Source organism: Labrus bergylta, chromosome 2 (genome assembly GCF_963930695.1).
Source record: "Labrus bergylta chromosome 2, fLabBer1.1, whole genome shotgun sequence".
Taxonomy (NCBI): domain Eukaryota; kingdom Metazoa; phylum Chordata; class Actinopteri; order Labriformes; family Labridae; genus Labrus; species Labrus bergylta.
In genome coordinates, this window is record NC_089196.1 from 37,719,414 (window position 1) to 37,725,485 (window position 6,072).

Consider the following 6,072-nt stretch of genomic DNA (forward strand, 5'->3'; position numbering starts at 1 on the left):
ACTTTTCTTCATTTTCACAAATTCTTCTAAGTGTCACGGCACTTAGAAATTTTTTCCACTTTTCTTCATTTTCACAAATTCTTCTAAGTGTCACGGCACTTAGAAATTTTTTCCACTTTTCTTCATTTTCACAAATTCTTCTAAGTGTCACGGCACTTAGAAATTTTTTCCACTTTTCTTCATTTTCACAAATTCTTCTAAGTGTCACGGCACTTAGAAATTTTTTCCACTTTTCTTCATTTTCACAAATTCTTCTAAGTGTCACGGCACTTAGAAATTTTTTCCACTTTTCTTCATTTTCACAAATTCTTCTAAGTGTCGCTGCCTGCCACACATCTGTAACCGCTCTAGGTGCAACAGCAACGGGGGCCCTTTGTCCCCAGCCCTCCCACCTCTCCCCCAGAGCTCCAGGCTGCCTGCCACACATCTCCAGCCGACCCAGGAGCACCAGCAACGGGGCCCTTTGCCCCCAGCCCTCCCACCTCTCCCCCAGAGCTCCAGGCTGCCTGCCACACATCTGTAACCGCTCTGGGTGCAACAGCAACGGGGGCCCTTTGTCCCCAGCCCTCCCACCTCTCCCCCAGAGCTCCAGGCTGCCTGCCACACATCTCCAGCCGACCCAGGAGCACCAGCAACGGGGCCCTTTGCCCCCAGCCCTCCCACCTCTCCCCCAGAGCTCCAGGCTGCCTGCCACACATCTGTAACCGCTCTGGGTGCAACAGCAACGGGGGCCCTTTGTCCCCAGCCCTCCCACCTCTCCCCCAGAGCTCCAGGCTGCCTGCCACACATCTCCAGCCGACCCAGGAGCACCAGCAACGGGGCCCTTTGCCCCCAGCCCTCCCACCTCTCCCCCAGAGCTCCAGGCTGCCTGCCACACATCTGTAACCGCTCTGGGTGCAACAGCAACGGGGGCCCTTTGTCCCCAGCCCTCCCACCTCTCCCCCAGAGCTCCAGGCTGCCTGCCACACATCTGTAACCGCTCTGGGTGCAACAGCAACGGGGCCCTTTGTCCCCAGCCCTCCCACCTCTCCCCCAGAGCTCCAGGCTGCCTGCCACACATCTGTAACCGCTCTGGGTGCAACAGCAACGGGGGCCCTTTGTCCCCAGCCCTCCCACCTCTCCCCCAGAGCTCCAGGCTGCCTGCCACACATCTCCAGCCGACCCAGGAGCACCAGCAACGGGGCCCTTTGCCCCCAGCCCTCCCACCTCTCCCCCAGAGCTCCAGGCTGCCTGCCACACATCTGTAACCGCTCTGGGTGCAACAGCAACGGGGGCCCTTTGTCCCCAGCCCTCCCACCTCTCCCCCAGAGCTCCAGGCTGCCTGCCACACATCTGTAACCGCTCTGGGTGCACCAGCAACGGGGCCCTTTGACCCCCAGGCCTCCCACCTCTCCCCCAGAGCTCCAGGCACTCTGCAACACTCCTCCAGCCCACCCAGGAGCACCAGCAACGGGGCCCTTTGACCCCCAGGCCTCCCACCTCTCCCCCAGAGCTCCAGGCTGCCTGCCACACTCCTCCAGCCCACCCAGGAGCACCAGCAACGGGGCCCTTTGACCCCCAGGCCTCCCACCTCTCCCCCAGAGCTCCAGGCACTCTGTCACACTCCTCCAGCCCACCCAGGAGCACCAGCAACGGGGCCCTTTGACCCCCAGCCCTCCCACCTCTCCCCCAGAGCTCCAGGCACTCTGCCACACTCCTCCAGCCCACCCAGGAGCACCAGCAACGGGGCCCTTTGACCCCAGGCCTCCCACCTCTCCCCCAGAGCTCCAGGCACTCTGCCACACTCCTCCAGCCCACCCAGGAGCACCAGCAACGGGGCCCTTTGACCCCCAGGCCTCCCACCTCTCCCCCAGAGCTCCAGGCACTCTGTCACACTCCTCCAGCCCACCCAGGAGCACCAGCAACGGGGCCCTTTGACCCCCAGGCCTCCCACCTCTCCCCCAGAGCTCCAGGCACTCTGCCACACTCCTCCAGCCCACCCAGGAGCACCAGCAACGGGGCCCTTTGACCCCCAGGCCTCCCACCTCTCCCCCAGAGCTCCAGTCTGCCTGCCACACTCCTCCAGCCCACCCAGGAGCACCAGCAACGGGGCCCTTTGACCCCCAGGCCTCCCACCTCTCCCCCAGAGCTCCAGGCACTCTGCCACACTCCTCCAGCCCACCCAGGAGCACCAGCAACGGGGCCCTTTGACCCCCAGGCCTCCCACCTCTCCCCCAGAGCTCCAGGCACTCTGCCACACTCCTCCAGCCCACCCAGGAGCACCAGCAACGGGGCCCTTTGACCCCCAGGCCTCCCACCTCTCCCCCAGAGCTCCAGGCACTCTGCCACACTCCTCCAGCCCACCCAGGAGCACCAGCAACGGGGCCCTTTGACCCCCAGGCCTCCCACCTCTCCCCCAGAGCTCCAGGCACTCTGCAACACTCCTCCAGCCCACCCAGGAGCACCAGCAACGGGGCCCTTTGACCCCAGCCCTCCCCAGAGCTCCAGGCACTCTGCCACACTCCTCCAGCCCACCCAGGAGCACCAGCAACGGGGCCCTTTGACCCCCAGGCCTCCCAGCTCTCCCCCAGAGCTCCAGGCACTCTGCCACACTCCTCCAGCCCAGCCAGGAGCACCAGCAACGGGGCCCTTTGACCCCCAGGCCTCCCAGCTCTCCCCCAGAGCTCCAGGCACTCTGCCACACTCCTCCAGCCCACCCAGGAGCACCAGCAACGGGGCCCTTTGACCCCCAGGCCTCCCACCTCTCCCCCAGAGCTCCAGGCACTCTGTCACACTCCTCCAGCCCACCCAGGAGCACCAGCAACGGGGCCCTTTGACCCCCAGGCCTCCCACCTCTCCCCCAGAGCTCCAGGCACTCTGTCACACTCCTCCAGCCCACCCAGGAGCACCAGCAACGGGGCCCTTTGACCCCCAGGCCTCCCACCTCTCCCCCAGAGCTCCAGGCACTCTGTCACACTCCTCCAGCCCACCCAGGAGCACCAGCAACGGGGCCCTTTGACCCCCAGCCCTCCCACCTCTCCCCCAGAGCTCCAGGCACTCTGTCACACTCCTCCAGCCCAGCCAGGAGCACCAGCCACGGGGCCCTTTGACCCCAGCCCTCCCCAGAGCTCCAGGCACTCTGTCACACTCCTCCAGCCCACCCAGGAGCACCAGCAACGGGGCCCTTTGACCCCCAGGCCTCCCACCTCTCCCCCAGAGCTCCAGGCACTCTGTCACACTCCTCCAGCCCACCCAGGAGCACCAGCAACGGGGCCCTTTGACCCCCAGGCCTCCCACCTCTCCCCCAGAGCTCCAGGCACTCTGTCAAACTCCTCCAGCCCAGCCAGGAGCACCAGCCACGGGGCCCTTTGACCCCAGCCCTCCCCAGAGCTCCAGGCACTCTGTCACACTCCTCCAGCCCACCCAGGAGCACCAGCAACGGGGCCCTTTGACCCCCAGGCCTCCCACCTCTCCCCCAGAGCTCCAGGCACTCTGTCACACTCCTCCAGCCCAGCCAGGAGCACCAGCCACGGGGCCCTTTGACCCCAGCCCTCCCCAGAGCTCCAGGCACTCTGTCACACTCCTCCAGCCCACCCAGGAGCACCAGCAACGGGGCCCTTTGACCCCAGCCCTCCCCAGAGCTCCAGGCACTCTGCCACACTCCTCCAGCCCACCCAGGAGCACCAGCAACGGGGCCCTTTGACCCCAGCCCTCCCCAGAGCTCCAGGCACTCTGCCACACTCCTCCAGCCCACCCAGGAGCACCAGCAACGGGGCCCTTTGACCCCAGCCCTCCCCAGAGCTCCAGGCACTCTGCCACACTCCTCCAGCCCACCCAGGAGCTCCAGCAACGGGGCCCTTTGACCCCCAGGCCTCCCACCTCTCCCCCAGAGCTCCAGGCACTCTGTCACACTCCTCCAGCCCAGCCAGGAGCACCAGCCACGGGGCCCTTTGACCCCAGCCCTCCCCAGAGCTCCAGGCACTCTGTCACACTCCTCCAGCCCCCCCAGGAGCACCAGCAACGGGGCCCTTTGACCCCCAGCCCTCCCCAGAGCTCCAGGCACTCTGTCACACTCCTCCAGCCCACCCAGGAGCACCAGCAACTGGGCCCTTTGACCCCAGCCCTCCCACCTCTCCCCCAGAGCTCCAGGCACTCTGCCACACTCCTCCAGCCCACCCAGGAGCACCAGCAACGGGGCCCTTTGACCCCAGCCCTCCCCAGAGCTCCAGGCTGCCTGCCACACTCCTCCAGCCCCCCCCCCCCCCCCCCCCCCAGGAGCACCAGCAACGGGGCCCTTTGACCCCCAGCCCTCCCACCTCTCCCCCAGAGCTCCAGGCTGCCTGCCACACATCTGTATCCGCTCTGGGTGCACCAGCAACGGGGCCCTTTGACCCCCAGCCCTCCCACCTCTCCCCCCAGAGCTCCAGGCTGCCTGCCACACTCCTCCAGCCCACCCAGGAGCACCCAGAGACCCAGGCTTCATGTCACACTTCTCCATCCGTCCCAGGAGCACCCCAAGCCCGACACTTTGTCTCTATCTCTCCCACCCTTCCTCCAGAGCCCCAGGGACTCTGACACACTCCTCCAGCCCACCCAGGAGCACCCAGAGACCCAGGCTTCATGTCACACTTCTCCATCCGACCCATGAGCACCCCAAGCCCGTCTCTATCTCTCCCACCCTTCCTCCAGAGCCCCAGGCTGTCTCTCACACACTCCTCCAGCAGACCCATGAGCACCAGGCTCTCTGTCACCCTCCTCCAGCCCACCCAGGAGCACCCAAAGCCCCACACTTTGTATCTCTATCTCTCCCACCCTTCCTCCAGAGCCCCAGGCTGTCTCTCACACTCCTCCAGCCGACCCAGGAGCACCAGGCTCTCTGTCACCCTCCTCCAGCCCACCCAGGAGCACCCAAAGCCCCACACTTTGTATCTCTATCTCTCCCACCCTTCCTCCAGAGCTCCAGGCTGTCTCTCACACTCCTCCAGCCGACCCAGGAGCACCCAGAGCACCAGGCACTCTGTCACACTTCTCCATCCCACCCAGGAGCACCCAAAGCCTGACACTCTGTCTCTATCTCTCCCACCCTTCCTCCAGAGCCCCAGGCACTCTGTCACACTTCTCCATCTGACCCAGGAGCACCCAGGAGCACCAGGCACTCCCTCACCCTCCTCCAGCCCACCCAGGAGCACCCAAAGCCCGACACTTTGTCTATATCACTCTCACGCTTCTCACAGAGCACCAGGCTCTCTGTCACCCTCCTCCAGCCCACCCAGGAGCACCCAAAGCCCCACACTCTGTCTCTATCTCTCCCACCCTTCCTCCAGAGCCCCAGGCACTCTGTCACACTTCTCCATCTGACCCAGGAGCACCCAGGAGCACCAGGCACTCCCTCACACTCCTCCAGCCCACCCAGGAGCACCCAAAGCCAGACACTTTGTCTCTATCACTCTCACGCTTCTCACAGAGCACCAGGCTCTCTGTCACCCTCCTCCAGCCCACCCAGGAGCACCCAAAGCCTGACACTCTGTCTCTATCTCTCCCACCCTTCCTCCAGAGCCCCAGGCACTCTGTCACACTTCTCCATCTGACCCAGGAGCACCCAGGAGCACCAGGCACTCCCTCACCCTCCTCCAGCCCACCCAGGAGCACCCAAAGCCAGACACTTTGTCTATATCACTCTCACGCTTCTCACAGAGCACCAGGCTCTCTGTCACACTCCTCCATCCCACCCTGGAGCACCCAAAGCCCCACACTTCATCTCTAGCACTCCCTCACCCTCCTCCAGCAGACCCAAGAGCACCAAGCACTCCCTCACCCTCCTCTAGCCTCTCCCTCTCACTCTCCTCGGCCTCACCACACACACACCCACCCACACCCCGGGGGGGGGGGGGGGGGGGGGGCCATGCCACCACCTCCCTCCGGTCACCCACCTCCAGGGACCTCTTGCACCTCTCTATCCTGCGGACCCACTATTAAGCACCCATCTCGGCTAACAACACATAGCCACAGCCAGCAAAACCTCGTGCCTCTGGTTCCATAAACTTTTTTCGCTCACGCCCCTGGTTCCATAAACTTTTTTTCGCTCACACCCCT